The 12,216-nt window shown below is 49.7% G+C and overlaps 1 pseudogene; it reads right to left on the bottom strand.

The window, feature by feature from the left end:
* Positions 1-417: 417 nt before the first annotated feature.
* On the bottom strand, positions 418-6,859 carry LOC123110402 (2-oxoglutarate-dependent dioxygenase 19-like; annotated as a pseudogene).
* Positions 6,860-12,216: the final 5,357 nt, after the last annotated feature.

The following is a 12,216-nucleotide window of genomic DNA, read 5'->3' as shown; positions in this document are numbered from 1 at the left end:
GAGATAGACGCTAGGATGCATAGTGTCTGCTAGAGTGAGATGAAGTAGGAGGGATAGCTTGTTTGGAGGAAGCATTATGGAAAATTCTAAAATTCATCTACATTAGCAACTCTTGAGAAAGTAGGAGAAAGAAATGATTTAATGGTAAAAATAAGTAAACAATGCGGCCTGAGGTGCCCTAAGGACATACTCCCTCCGTCTGGAAATACTTGTCATTGAAAGTTCTAGATACATCCATTTTCATTCATTTTGATGACAAGTATTTTCGGACGGAGGGAGTATGTTAGAACAATCAAAATGTGCCATAAAGATATACATGGTAGAACAACTAGATTATATACTCCCGTAGCAACGCACGGGCAATATAATTACCTAGTAAATTCAAGAATTGCTAGGCGTGTGAGTATGTATGTGACGCTACACCCGAACGAGGTCCAGTGTTGCCTTCTCATTGAGCTTGTTGCTCTGCTGGTGTTCCATGTAGTACCTATACCTGACCCCCCGAACTCTAGGCCCAGGGGTGACACGGCCAGCTCTGGTACTGGCTCGACAACGGCGTCCAGGCACGGCCTGAGCAGGCTCACGCACGACATCCTCGCCTGGGTTCGGTCGACCAATGCGCGGTGGAGCACACCCTTGTACCTTCCATTGCTCACAATCTGCATACCATTCGCAACACACGAATGTCAGCGATCATGGGACTGGAATAGAGCAAGCGAGAGCGCGCGAGGCCGATGATTCGACTCATGGGCCGGCTACTCGGCCCACTCGCGACCGGCAACTTCCCCAGTGGCTTGCAGGCCTGAACTGGGCCCGTTAAGGGTGTAAGCTAGTATATTACCCTTGGTGTGTGTTGCGTGTGGATCTGGGAAGGAACTGGTGGCTTCGGCCAACATCGTGTGCGTGTGAGCTTGTATCCGCCTTCCATGGTGAATCCATCCCCAATTTGAATTCTATAAGCTGGTAGTTCACATCTGGCATCAGAGCCGTTCCATCATGGAGCTTCCCCGCCACCCCCACCGCACCAGATTCCGTGAATTTCGCCGGTGAAAGGCCATGGAGAAGCTGTCGGCGGAAGGCCGCAACATCCACGAGTTCGTCAAGGCGGCTGTCACCGACGATCTCGAGCAGCACCTCAAGGTACATAGCAACGATCTCCTCAAGTCCATGACCAAGCTGCTCCAGGAATCGACTAGGACCCTGGACGGGCTCATCATGGCCCGCGTCGACGGTGTCCGTTCCGAGCTCCATCTCGACATCGAGCAGATCCTTTTCGATCTAGAGAGAGTCGACAAGGTTGACTATGAGGCCAGGCCCCGGAGCTCGTCTGCTGCCAGAGAAGCGTGTACCCAGAACATCTACGTTCCACCCCCGGCTCGCGGAGCGCGTGATCTGTCGTCTCCCCGGGAATTCCAGTCGCCCCGCGAACTCGTTGCTCTGGATCAAGGTGAGCAGTACAACTCAGGTCCCCGAGTTGAATTACTGCGGTTTGACGGGTCGAATCCACAGTTATGGCAAGCTAGATGTGAGGATTACTTCAAGTTATGGGGCACTCACCACAGCAGGTGGATATCTTATCCCACTGCCCAGTTTGAAGGTGCAGTAGCTCGGTGGTTGGAGTCAGTGCAGAGGCGAACTATTGAACTGCATTGGACCAAATTTTGCAACCTATTGCAGACGAGGTTTGGCCGGAACCAACACCAGAATCTCTTGAGAAAGATGTTCAGATTTAACCAGACTGGGTCGGTGGAGGAGTATGTGGAACAATTTGCAGAATTGTATGACCAACTCACTGCATATGAGTTCAGCCCTGATCCTCTGCACTACACCACCCATTTTATCGATGGTCTGAAACCAGGTGTTCGGATGGCCATTGCCATGCAAAAACCACGCGATCTGGATACTGCTTATGAGTTGGCCCTGCTCCATGAGGAATTGGGAGAAATGCAGTATACTTCCACAACAAAAAGAGCATTAACCCTCCAGGAACTTATCCTTACAAGGCAAAGACTGTGGAAGATAAGAAACCAACTGAAGGCCACAGATCCCTGCCAGTTCAAGATAAATGGACTTCTCTTAGGAATTTTAGGAGGGCCAAGGGATTGTGTTTCATTTGTGGAGAGAAATGGTCCAAGGACCACCAATGCAAATCTACAGTCCAGTTACATGTGGTTCAAGAGCTTATTGAACAGTTGCAAAGCTCCACTCCTTCCCAGGATGATTCAGATAGTGATTCTGACAATCTCATGCTGTTGTCAGTAGCTGCTACAAGCAATAGTGTGTCCACACTGTCCTTGTCCTTGCAAGTAAGTATAAAAAATACAGAGCTGAAGTTCCTGGTAGATTCTGGCAGCACTCACTCATTTTTGGACAGCTCCTTGCATTCCATGCTTCCAGAAATTACTGACATTAAAGCAGTTACAGTGAAGGTAGTAGGTGGAGGAAAATTGACTTGCTCACAACAAGTGAAACAATGTCAATGGATTTGTCAAGGCTAGGAATTTTCACATGATTTCAGACTATTGTCCTTAGGGGGTTATGATGGCATTTTGGGTCTGGATTGGTTGGCCAAACACAACCCCATGTACATTGATTGGGAACAGAAGTGGCTTTCATTCTAGTACAAGGGTGTTACTGTCACCTTGCAAGGAGATCTGCCTGAGGAATGTGCTTTTATAGTTATGGCTATTTTTCAGAATGTTATTCCTGAACAAAGGGAACAATTACCTGAAATTCAGGCTCTGTTGGACAAGTATGCAGTGGTCTTCTCTCCTCCCATAGGTCTACCTCCCAGAAGACAGTACGATCACAGCATACCATTAATTCCTGGTGCTCAACCAGTGTCCATCAGACCCTACAGGATTCCTCCTCATCTGAAGGTGGAAATGGAAAAATAGGTGCAGGAAATGCTACAAAGGGGGATAATTCTGGTGAGCAACATTCCCTTCTCATCGCCTGCTCTGATGGTTAATAAAAAGGAAGAAGGAGATTGGATGTTGGTCATTGATTTTAGACATGTTAATGCTCTCATAATTAACAGCAAATACCCAATTCCTGTTATAGATGAATTATTAGATCAACTTGTTGGAGCTTGTTGGTTTTCAAAACTAGACCTAAGAGCTGGCTACCATCAGATCAGAGCACCTGGAGAAAAATTTAAGACTGCTTTCCAAACACATATTGGTCACTATGAGTTTACTGTGGTTGCTATGGGCCTGACAGGTGCACCCAATACCTTCCAAGGGGCAATGAACATAGATCTAACTCCAGTTCTGAGAGGAGAAGATCCTTGTGCAGTATGTTTCTTTGATGATATCCTCATCTTCAGTAAAACCTTGAAAGAACACCTTATACATTTGGAAAGGGTGCTAAGTATTATGTTAGAGAAACAATGGAGAGTAAAAATGAGCAAGTGTGACTTTGCTAAACAAGAAATTGCTTATCTGGGCCATGTCATTAGCGGTGAAGGTGTTTCAACAGATGCTAGCAAAATTGCAACTGTTAAAAACTGGCCAGCTCCTACTGATGTGAAGCAGGTCAGAGGATTTCTGGGTTTAACTGGGTACTACAGGAAGTTTATCAGGAATTATGGGATGATCAGTAGACCATTAAATGGTCTGTTAAAAATGGGGGCTATCTTTGTGTGGACACCAGCTACAGAGATGTCTTTCCAAACTCTGAAGCAAGCTCTTATTCATGTTCCTGTCTTGGCATTACCTGATTTTTCTAAGCAATTTGTGGTTGAAACTGATGCTTGTGATGTGGGGATTGGTGCTGTTCTGATGCAGCAGGACCACCCCATTGCTTTTGTTAGCAAAGCTCTAGGTCCTAGGAATAGAGGGTTATCTGTTTATGAGAAGGAGTATCTAGCTATATTATTAGCTATTGAGCAGTGGAGACCATACTTACAGTTCCAAGAATTCATTATCAGGACGGATCAAAAAAGTTTGGTGAATCTTTCTGATCAGAGACTGCTTACACCCTGGCAACAAAAAGCTCTCACAAAGATGATGGGATTGAATTATAAGATTGATTACAAGAAGGGTATTGATAATTCTGCAGCTGATGCCCTTTCCAGGAGACCACAGTCAGTTTCTCAAGTGCTAGCAATTTCTGGGGTCCAGCCTAGTTGGTTGGAAGAAGTGGTGGGAAGTTATAAGGATGACATAAAAGCACAGGAATTATTGCAACAGTTGTCAGTGCAGCCTAAGTCCAAAAACAATTTTCAATTGATACAAGGTGTGCTGAGGTATAAGGGTTGCATTTGGGTGGGCAATGACTGTGGTTTGCACACAAAAATTTGCCAAGCTTTCCATGACACTCCCTTGGGTGGTCATTCTGGATTTCCTGTCACCTACAAAAGAATTAGAGCACTGTTTAAATGGGTGGGTATGAAGAAACGGATACAGCAATTTGTGCAATCTTGTCTCATTTGTCAACAGGCCAAACCTGAGAGAGTGGCCTATCCTAGATTGCTATCACCACTGCATGTTCCTGCAAAAGCTTGGGAGACAGTGACCATGGATTTTATCTCAGGGTTGCCATCTTCTGATCAGTATGATTGCATCATAGTAGTTATTGACAAATTTACAAAATATGGTCATTTTATACCTGTCAAACACCCATATACAGCCCAGAAGATTGCTGAACTTTTTCTGGACAATATTTACGAGCTTCATGGCATGCCTCTCTATATAGTATCTGACGGAGATTCAGTTTTCACCAGCAAATTTTGGCAAGCTCTGGTGAAGAGGACAAGAGTTGTGCTTAATATGAGCACAACTTATCATCCTGAAACTGATGGACAGACAGAACGTGTTAATCAACAAGTGGAGTGTTTTTTGAGGTGTTTCATGAGTGCTCATCCGAACAAGTGGGCAAAGTGGCTTTCACTTTGTGAGTTTTGGTACAATACCAACTGGCATTCAGCACTTAACAAATCTCCATTTGAGGTTTTTTATGGTCATGGTCCTAGGCATTTCGGAATTTCAACTTCAGACTCAATTGATCCTGTTGATTTGCAGCAGTGGTTGGATGCTCGAGCAGTGGTTCAACAGTCAGTGCGCCAGCATTTGTTGCGTGTTCAGCAAAGGATGAAACACCAGGCTGACAAGAAACGCACTGAAAGGAAATTTGATATGGGAGATCGAGTATTCCTTAAACTCCAGCCGTATGTACAATCATCAGTGGTGCACAGAGCAAATCATAAACTTGCCTTCAAGTATTTTTGTCCGTTTCTAATTCTGGAGAAGATTGGCGAAGTGGCTTATCACTTGCAGTTGCCAGCAGCTAGTCGTATTCACCCTGTATTCCATGTTTCCCAGCTGAAGCGTTGTGTGCATCCGCAACATGAGGTACTCAAGTCGCTTCCTTCTGTTGATGCTCATCTTCAGTTCCCTGTTAAGATACTGCAGGAGCGCCTTCGCCGCGCCGACAACCGATCGGTGGCACAAGTCCTAGTTCGGTGGAGTGGAGGGGATGCTTCTTCGGCAACCTGGGAGGATAAGGATTCGCTTCGTCAGTTGTTCCCTCGTGCCCCGGCTTGGGGACAAGCCGGTTCTGAAGAAGGGGGGAATATCAGCGATCATGGGACTGGAACAGAGCAAACGGGAGCGCGCGAGGTTGATGATTCGACTCGTGGGCCGGCTACTCGGCCCACTCACGACCGGCAACTTCCCGAGTGGCTTGCAGGCCTGAACTGGCTCGTTAAGGGTGTAAGCTAGTATATTACCGTTGGTGTGTGGATCTGGAAAGGAACTGGTGGCTTCGGCCAACACCGTGTGCGTGTGAGCTTGCATCCGCCTTCCATGGCGAATTCATCCCCAATTTGAATTCTATAAGCTGGTAGTTCACACGAACCAGCACAGCAGGTTCAGATTTTTCTTGTCATCTATAGATAGATCATAAGAGACACGAGTCGATCGGTTGGTCACCTCCAGCTGATCCCCGGCGATGACGAAGAAGGAGCCGGGGAGGGGCTTGGCGAGGAGCCACCGGCCGTCGTGCTTGACGTGGAGGCCATCGACGCCGTTCTGGAAGAGCAGAGTGAGGAGGCCGTGGTCAGAGTGAGCCGGCAGCCTGATCGCCCCATCGTCGTCCGGGTCAGCAGCGCACGGCGGGTAATGGTTGCCGATGAGGATCTGAAGGCCGAAATCGAGGTCCAGGCGCTCAGCAATGCGGCCGCCGCCGAGCCCCAGGCTCTCGGAGATGGCTGCGTGAGCTCCAGCAGCAGGCCCCTGGTGCGCGCCGCGTACTCTGCGGCTACGCCCCGCAGGCTGTCGGGCTTGGCGGGGCAGTGGAGCTCCGGGTGCGCGAACATCTTGACGTAGTCCCGCCAGTACCTGGCGCCGTCGACGGCGGAGTTGAAGCTCGTGCCGACGCGGACGGGGTCCATCGGGCCGGTGTCCATGTGCTCCTGCTTCTGCTCCGGTCTTGGCACGCCCGGCCGAGGTGTCGGATCGCCTGCGACCGTTCGCCAGCGTCGCCGTTGAGGAGGACGGCCAGGTCGACGACGGGGATGCCGTCCTGCTCACTGCACGCTCCGCTCGGAGGAGAGGCCATGTCCATGATTGTGCCGTGGAGGCGTAGCAGAGGAAAGATCTGTGGCGGTCGTGCCTGCATGCAGGTGGTTGCCGTGGCTTAGTTTGCTGGTGCAGTGTCTGTACGTCGTCGTACATGGTTCCGTGCTGCACATGGCAAGTTCAGCTCGTTTGGCCCTTCTCCAGATATTTTTCGGATCCGGTCATGTCTATCGCAACTGTTCACGGCACATGTGAGTGAAGACGATCACGTACAAAGCCTCTTTTCTTTTCGACGTCGAGATAGAAAGCAATATAGCATACGTACACGTTATTGTCATTGCGACATGCATGGTTCTCGACTTCCAGGGACTTGATGTCACCTTCCTCAAAAGAAATTCATCCATAGGGCCTGTTTGGTTTCAATAAGTCACCTGACTTATAAGTCAGGTGACTTAAAACCAGTGACTTATAAGTCACGCCTGTTTGATTGTCACCTGACTTATAAGTCAACTGACCACACCTTTCCAACCAATCCACATCATGCATGTGGTAGGACCCACGTAAAAGGGGGTGACTTATAAGTTTTAAGTTGGGGTGAAGCAACTGTCGTGGTTCTAAGTCTGACATTACAATGGGGGTAGGTATGGAGAGACAAGATCCTAGCTATGGAGTAGTTGTATACGCAAGGGATTTACGAGTTCAGGCCCTTCTCGGAGGAAGTAACAGCCCTACGTCTCGGAGCCCGGAGGCGGTCGACTGGTTTCTGTGTGTATGAGTTACAGGGGTGCGAACCCTTTACACTGAGGAGGGGGGTGGCTTACATAGAGTTCGCCAGACCCCTCCGGCCCTCAGTTATGCAGGGTTTAAAGTACATTAAGACAGGGGGTTACTGGTAACGCCCTTATAAAGCGCCATGAAGACTATTGAAGCTACTTAATGACAGACCGTTACGTGCTGAGTGACTTTAGGTCTTCTGGCCGTCGAGTGGTTAGCTTCATGGTCGAGTGGCTATCTTCATCGTCGAGTCTCCTTGAGTTCGTCGAGTGAAGTCCCTCTTGGTCGACTGGAAGGTAGCTTCTTCTAAGGATGTCCTTGGGTAGGGTATCCTAGATAGGTTCATGACCCTACCCTAGGTACATGACTTCATCATTAGCCCCCGAATGGATCGAGGTTCGAGTGAGGAAGGGGTTGATAATTTTCTCCGACCTATTTCCCGTGCTCTGATTATGTCGTATCCTGGATCAGCGATTTTTCTTTTTTGGCGTTGGCATTAACTTTTCTTTCAGTCGCCTTGATCCATTCCTTTCTTCTGTCGAGTGAACTTTTGAACTTAGTGAACTTCCGAGCGACGGATCGCAGGAAATCTATCGTCTGACAGATTGATCTGCCGTTAGCGGATTTTGTGGGATCCGAATTTTGGGAAGCGCGCGAAGCGGGGCGGACCGCGGTACTCGGATGGGATAAGGCGTGGACGTCTCGATTTCTGCGCCGCCTTTTTCGCCACGTATCATGCGTGCGCGATTGTTTCGGGATGTGACAGGACCGCCCGGGCCTACTTGTCAGCCACTCGGAAGCGTCCTTATATAAAGCGTCGGGCAAGGGTTTTTGAACAGTGCCTTCTCATTCTCCTCTCTGCCCTCTTTGCCTCCGCCCGCTGTGCCTGCTCTCGCCTCCGCCTATCCACTCCTCGTGTGCTTCGCCGGCGACAATGGTGAAGGAGAAGACGGCGGCCTTGGAGCGCGCGAAGAAGGCGACGGCGACGGGGAAAGCGAAGGGGAGAGCGTCCAGTCGGGGCGGATCTTCGTCAAGGTCCCGCCTGCCAAAAGGTTGGGTCCAAGGGGATTGGATCTGCTCGACCATCACCGAGAAGGATCTCAATGACCTGGCCAACGAGGGTCTGATCTCCCACGGTTCAGCAAGGCTTCCGGGGACCGAGTGTCAACCACAGCCGCAGGAGGGTGAGTGTGTTCTCCTAGCCACTCATGTAGACCGTGGATTCTCTCTGCCGTCGAGTGTTTTCTTCCGAGGGTTTCTGAACTTCTTTGGGGCGCAACTCCACCATTTCACTCCCAATTCCATTGCCTATCTTGCTGCTTTCGTGTCCATGTGCGAGAACTTCCTGGGTTGTCGACCACACTGGGTTCTCTTTAAGCACATATTCACCTGTCGCTCACAGACGGTGAAAAAGGCGAGTCCGGATGATGAGAGGACTAAGGTTATCCAGATGTGCGGGGGTCTTGGGATTCAGATGAGGAATAAGAGTACTTTCCCGGCCATGACCCTTTCCGAGTCAGTCAGAGGGTGGCAGTCGACTTGGTTCTACTGCCAAGACGAGTCGACGCCGGGGCAGTCGACTGGTCTCCCTCCGTTCTCCATGGACCGAGTGGACAAACCCTCTTCTCTGAAGGTGCTTCCTGAGGAGAAAGCTCAGGTAAAAATGTTGATGGAGCGCATAGTCCAACTCGTTCGGGACGGAGTGACGGGTATGGATCTTCTGGAGGTCTTCCTTAGACGGCGCCTCCAACCGCTTCAGTACCGAGGCCACCTGATGTGGTTGTACTGTGGTACCGAAGACACCACTCGGGTTCATCCAGAAGCGGTCGACGATGCCACACTGGAGAGGTGGGTGACCGCAATCACAGAGAATAAGGACAACCCTCGAGGGGCTAGGAGGATCCCACCACTCGACTGTACCTACATACCGGACACGGTATGACCACTTATCTCCAATTGTAATCTTGCTTTATTCATTCTGCTTCACTGCGAATTAGTCGATTGACCTTTGTTTTGTTTTGTTGTCTGGCAGGCCACCACTGAGTTATACTCGATGCCCAATGGAGCGCAAACACCGACTGAGGAGGAGGAAGGAAGTGGGGGCGAAAGCCCGGAGGAGTGGGATCCGGATGCTGATGACGATGATGAGGATGATGACTCTGGTGAGGAGGAAGAGGAGGAGGAGGAGGAGGAAGTTGTACCTCCTCGCTCGGAAAGACGCTCGAAGCTTGTCCATGATCCTGCGGTCGAGCGTGGTAAGGGGGTCGCAACCGTCACGCAGTCGTCCAAGCGCCCTCGGACTACTTCTCTGGTGCCGACTGAGAAAGCTCCGAAGCAATCTCGAGTGGCGCCGTCGAAGTCGGCGAAGGTCTTCCGAAGATGAAGATGGTGATCCCCACTATCTCAGGGTAATGGTGTAGCTTGAGTTTGTCTGTTCCACATGAACTTGTTCTTGGTCGACTCATGAGCTAATCGACTGACTTCTGGAACTGCAATGCTGCTACTTCTGATACCTCGGTCAGAGCTGAAGATCGGGAGATGGAGGATGCTGTTACTTCAAAACCTGGTATGACTCTTGTAGTTTCGTCTTCAGTCGATTGGCTTCTTGTCTCTAATTTTGATTCTTTTTCTGCAGCTTCATCTAACGTCGTTATCGACCTTCCCGACGATGACGACAAGGAACCACTGAGGCAGAGAAGGAACAAGAAAGCGTATGCTGGCAAGGCGACTCAGGACGTGCCAGCATCCGAGACATTGGTCGTGGGGGGAGACAATGTCACTCGGCCTACCATAACCTTTGCGGTGCCGTTGACGAGTGCTCGTCCTTCATCGTCGAGTGCTGCTCAACCCTCGCTTTTCTCAACTTACCACGTCCCAGAAGACCAAGCTAGTGCTGCTAAAGAAGCAATACGCCAAGCGGGGGTCATGATGGAGCAAGTGAAGGCAATCCGAGAAGCCAGCCAGGCAGCCTATGATGCCAGTTCAGCTCTTCAGAGTAATGTTCAAGTCAGTCGATCACTGCCTGTTCTGTTAGGATATGATATCTGAAAACTCTTCTTTCTGAAATTCCTAGAGTTTGTCCTACACCCACTGGGTGTGTCGATTGAAATTCCGGGTTAGTGGGGGCACGCTGAGTGCACCCACTGGGTGTAGTCCCTAAGGCTATGGTGGACTGCTGGCAGTCGATCATAGTCTTTATGTCTTAAGTTTTTTCCTTACTCGACTAGGTCGAATAGATTCATAGACCGGTGGGGGCACGCTGAGTGCACCCACTGGGTGTAGTCCCCGAGACTGTGGTCGACTGCTGGCAGTCGACTATAGTCTGAAGAACACCTCCTGTTTTTTTTGTTGTTGGTCGACTGGTCGACTCTAACTGATGAAACTAGTGGGGGCACGCTGAGTGCACCCACTGGGTGTAGTCCCTGAGACTATGGTCGAATGTTTGTATTCGGCCGTAGTCTTAGAAATGCTATGATTTTTCCTTAGTCACTCGGAAGTGAATTGTCTTTGACATATGTCGATTGGTTCTTCGTAGAAATCCTGCGACCTTGCGGCTCGTTATACTGAGTTGGAGAACAAACACATCCAGCTCGAGCTTGATCTGAAATCCTGCGACCTTGAAGCTCGAGGTATGTTTGGTGAGGACTTCGACGACTGCCTTTGCCTCTCGTTTGTTTCAGAGTCTGATCTCACTGTAATTTTGCAGACAAAGTGAGGGATGCCCTGAAGAAGAAAGACCTTGACTTGGCTGAGATGCAGAAAGCGGCTTTAGAGAAGACCAAGCTCGCAGATGAGAAGCTGGCTTCAGTCACCAAGCTTGAAGAAGAAAACACCAAATCTGAAAGCTGCTCTTGATGCTGCCAACAAGGAGGTTAGTCGACTGAAAAGTGACAAGATTGCCCTGAATGACAAGGCCAGTGAGTTGGTGGGAAAGAAGAACGATCTGTAGGCTTATCTGGGTGGACTCGCCAAGAAGCTATTCCTCATGCTTGAAGGTAATCTTTTGTATCAAACAGACATTTTAACTGTGATCTCCGATTGTTGTCTTGACTCGGTGGTTGTACTTGCAGAATTTTGCCAGAACTTTGAAGAGGAGACTGGTCGACTGGAAATAAACCCGGATCCCATCAACTCTCCCGTGAAAGATGAAGTCGCCATGAATGTGCTCCGGCTTGAATCTCGCGTTGCTGCTGTCGTCGACTATCTCGCAAGGCTGAAGGTCGCAACTTCTCGCATCGACACAACACTCTGGCCAAGAGACACGCTCCAGAACGACCTCGAGTCTCTGATGACTCGACTGAACGAGGTCCCAAGTCGAGTGCAGGAGTGGAAGAAGTCTTCTGCCAGGTGTGGCGCGGATGTTGCTCTGTCTCTGGTCCGCGTTCACTGCAAGGATGCACGAGAGGACAAGCTGGCGGCCCTTAGGGTGGCTAACACCAAGAAGCATGATTTCCGATCTTTCATGGAGACCTTCATCGCCGCTGCCACTCGGATTGCAGATGGAATCGACCTGGATGAGTTTGTTGCACCTTCCAGCCCTCCACAGGAGGGGTAAAAAACTTCTGAGCTTGATACTTTAAATTTGCCTCGGTATGACGAGTGAGTTTTGTAACCGACAAACCTTAACAGGCTTAGCGCCTGCGCACTTTCGGTTCCGTTAGGTGTTATCCGAACTTGGATTCGACGTTGATATGTTTGCATTTGGTTTGAGGTGTCTTTTGCAGGCTAAAGCGAGGCGCTCATTGCAATCGACTTGTTCCCCGATACACTTAGGCGAGCACTGGGCTGCAGCTAAGCCCCCGAGTGGGAGGTCTGCTCTCCACTCGGTAGGATTTTCAAAAACTTAGGCGAGCACTGGGCTGCAGCTAAGCCCCCGAGTGGGTGGTGTGCTCTCCACTCAGTAGGATTTTCAAAAACTTAG

The sequence above is a fragment of the Triticum aestivum genome, chromosome 5B, assembly GCF_018294505.1.
Source record: "Triticum aestivum cultivar Chinese Spring chromosome 5B, IWGSC CS RefSeq v2.1, whole genome shotgun sequence".
NCBI lineage: Eukaryota > Viridiplantae > Streptophyta > Magnoliopsida > Poales > Poaceae > Triticum > Triticum aestivum.
This window is presented reverse-complemented; position numbering and strand designations above follow the sequence as displayed.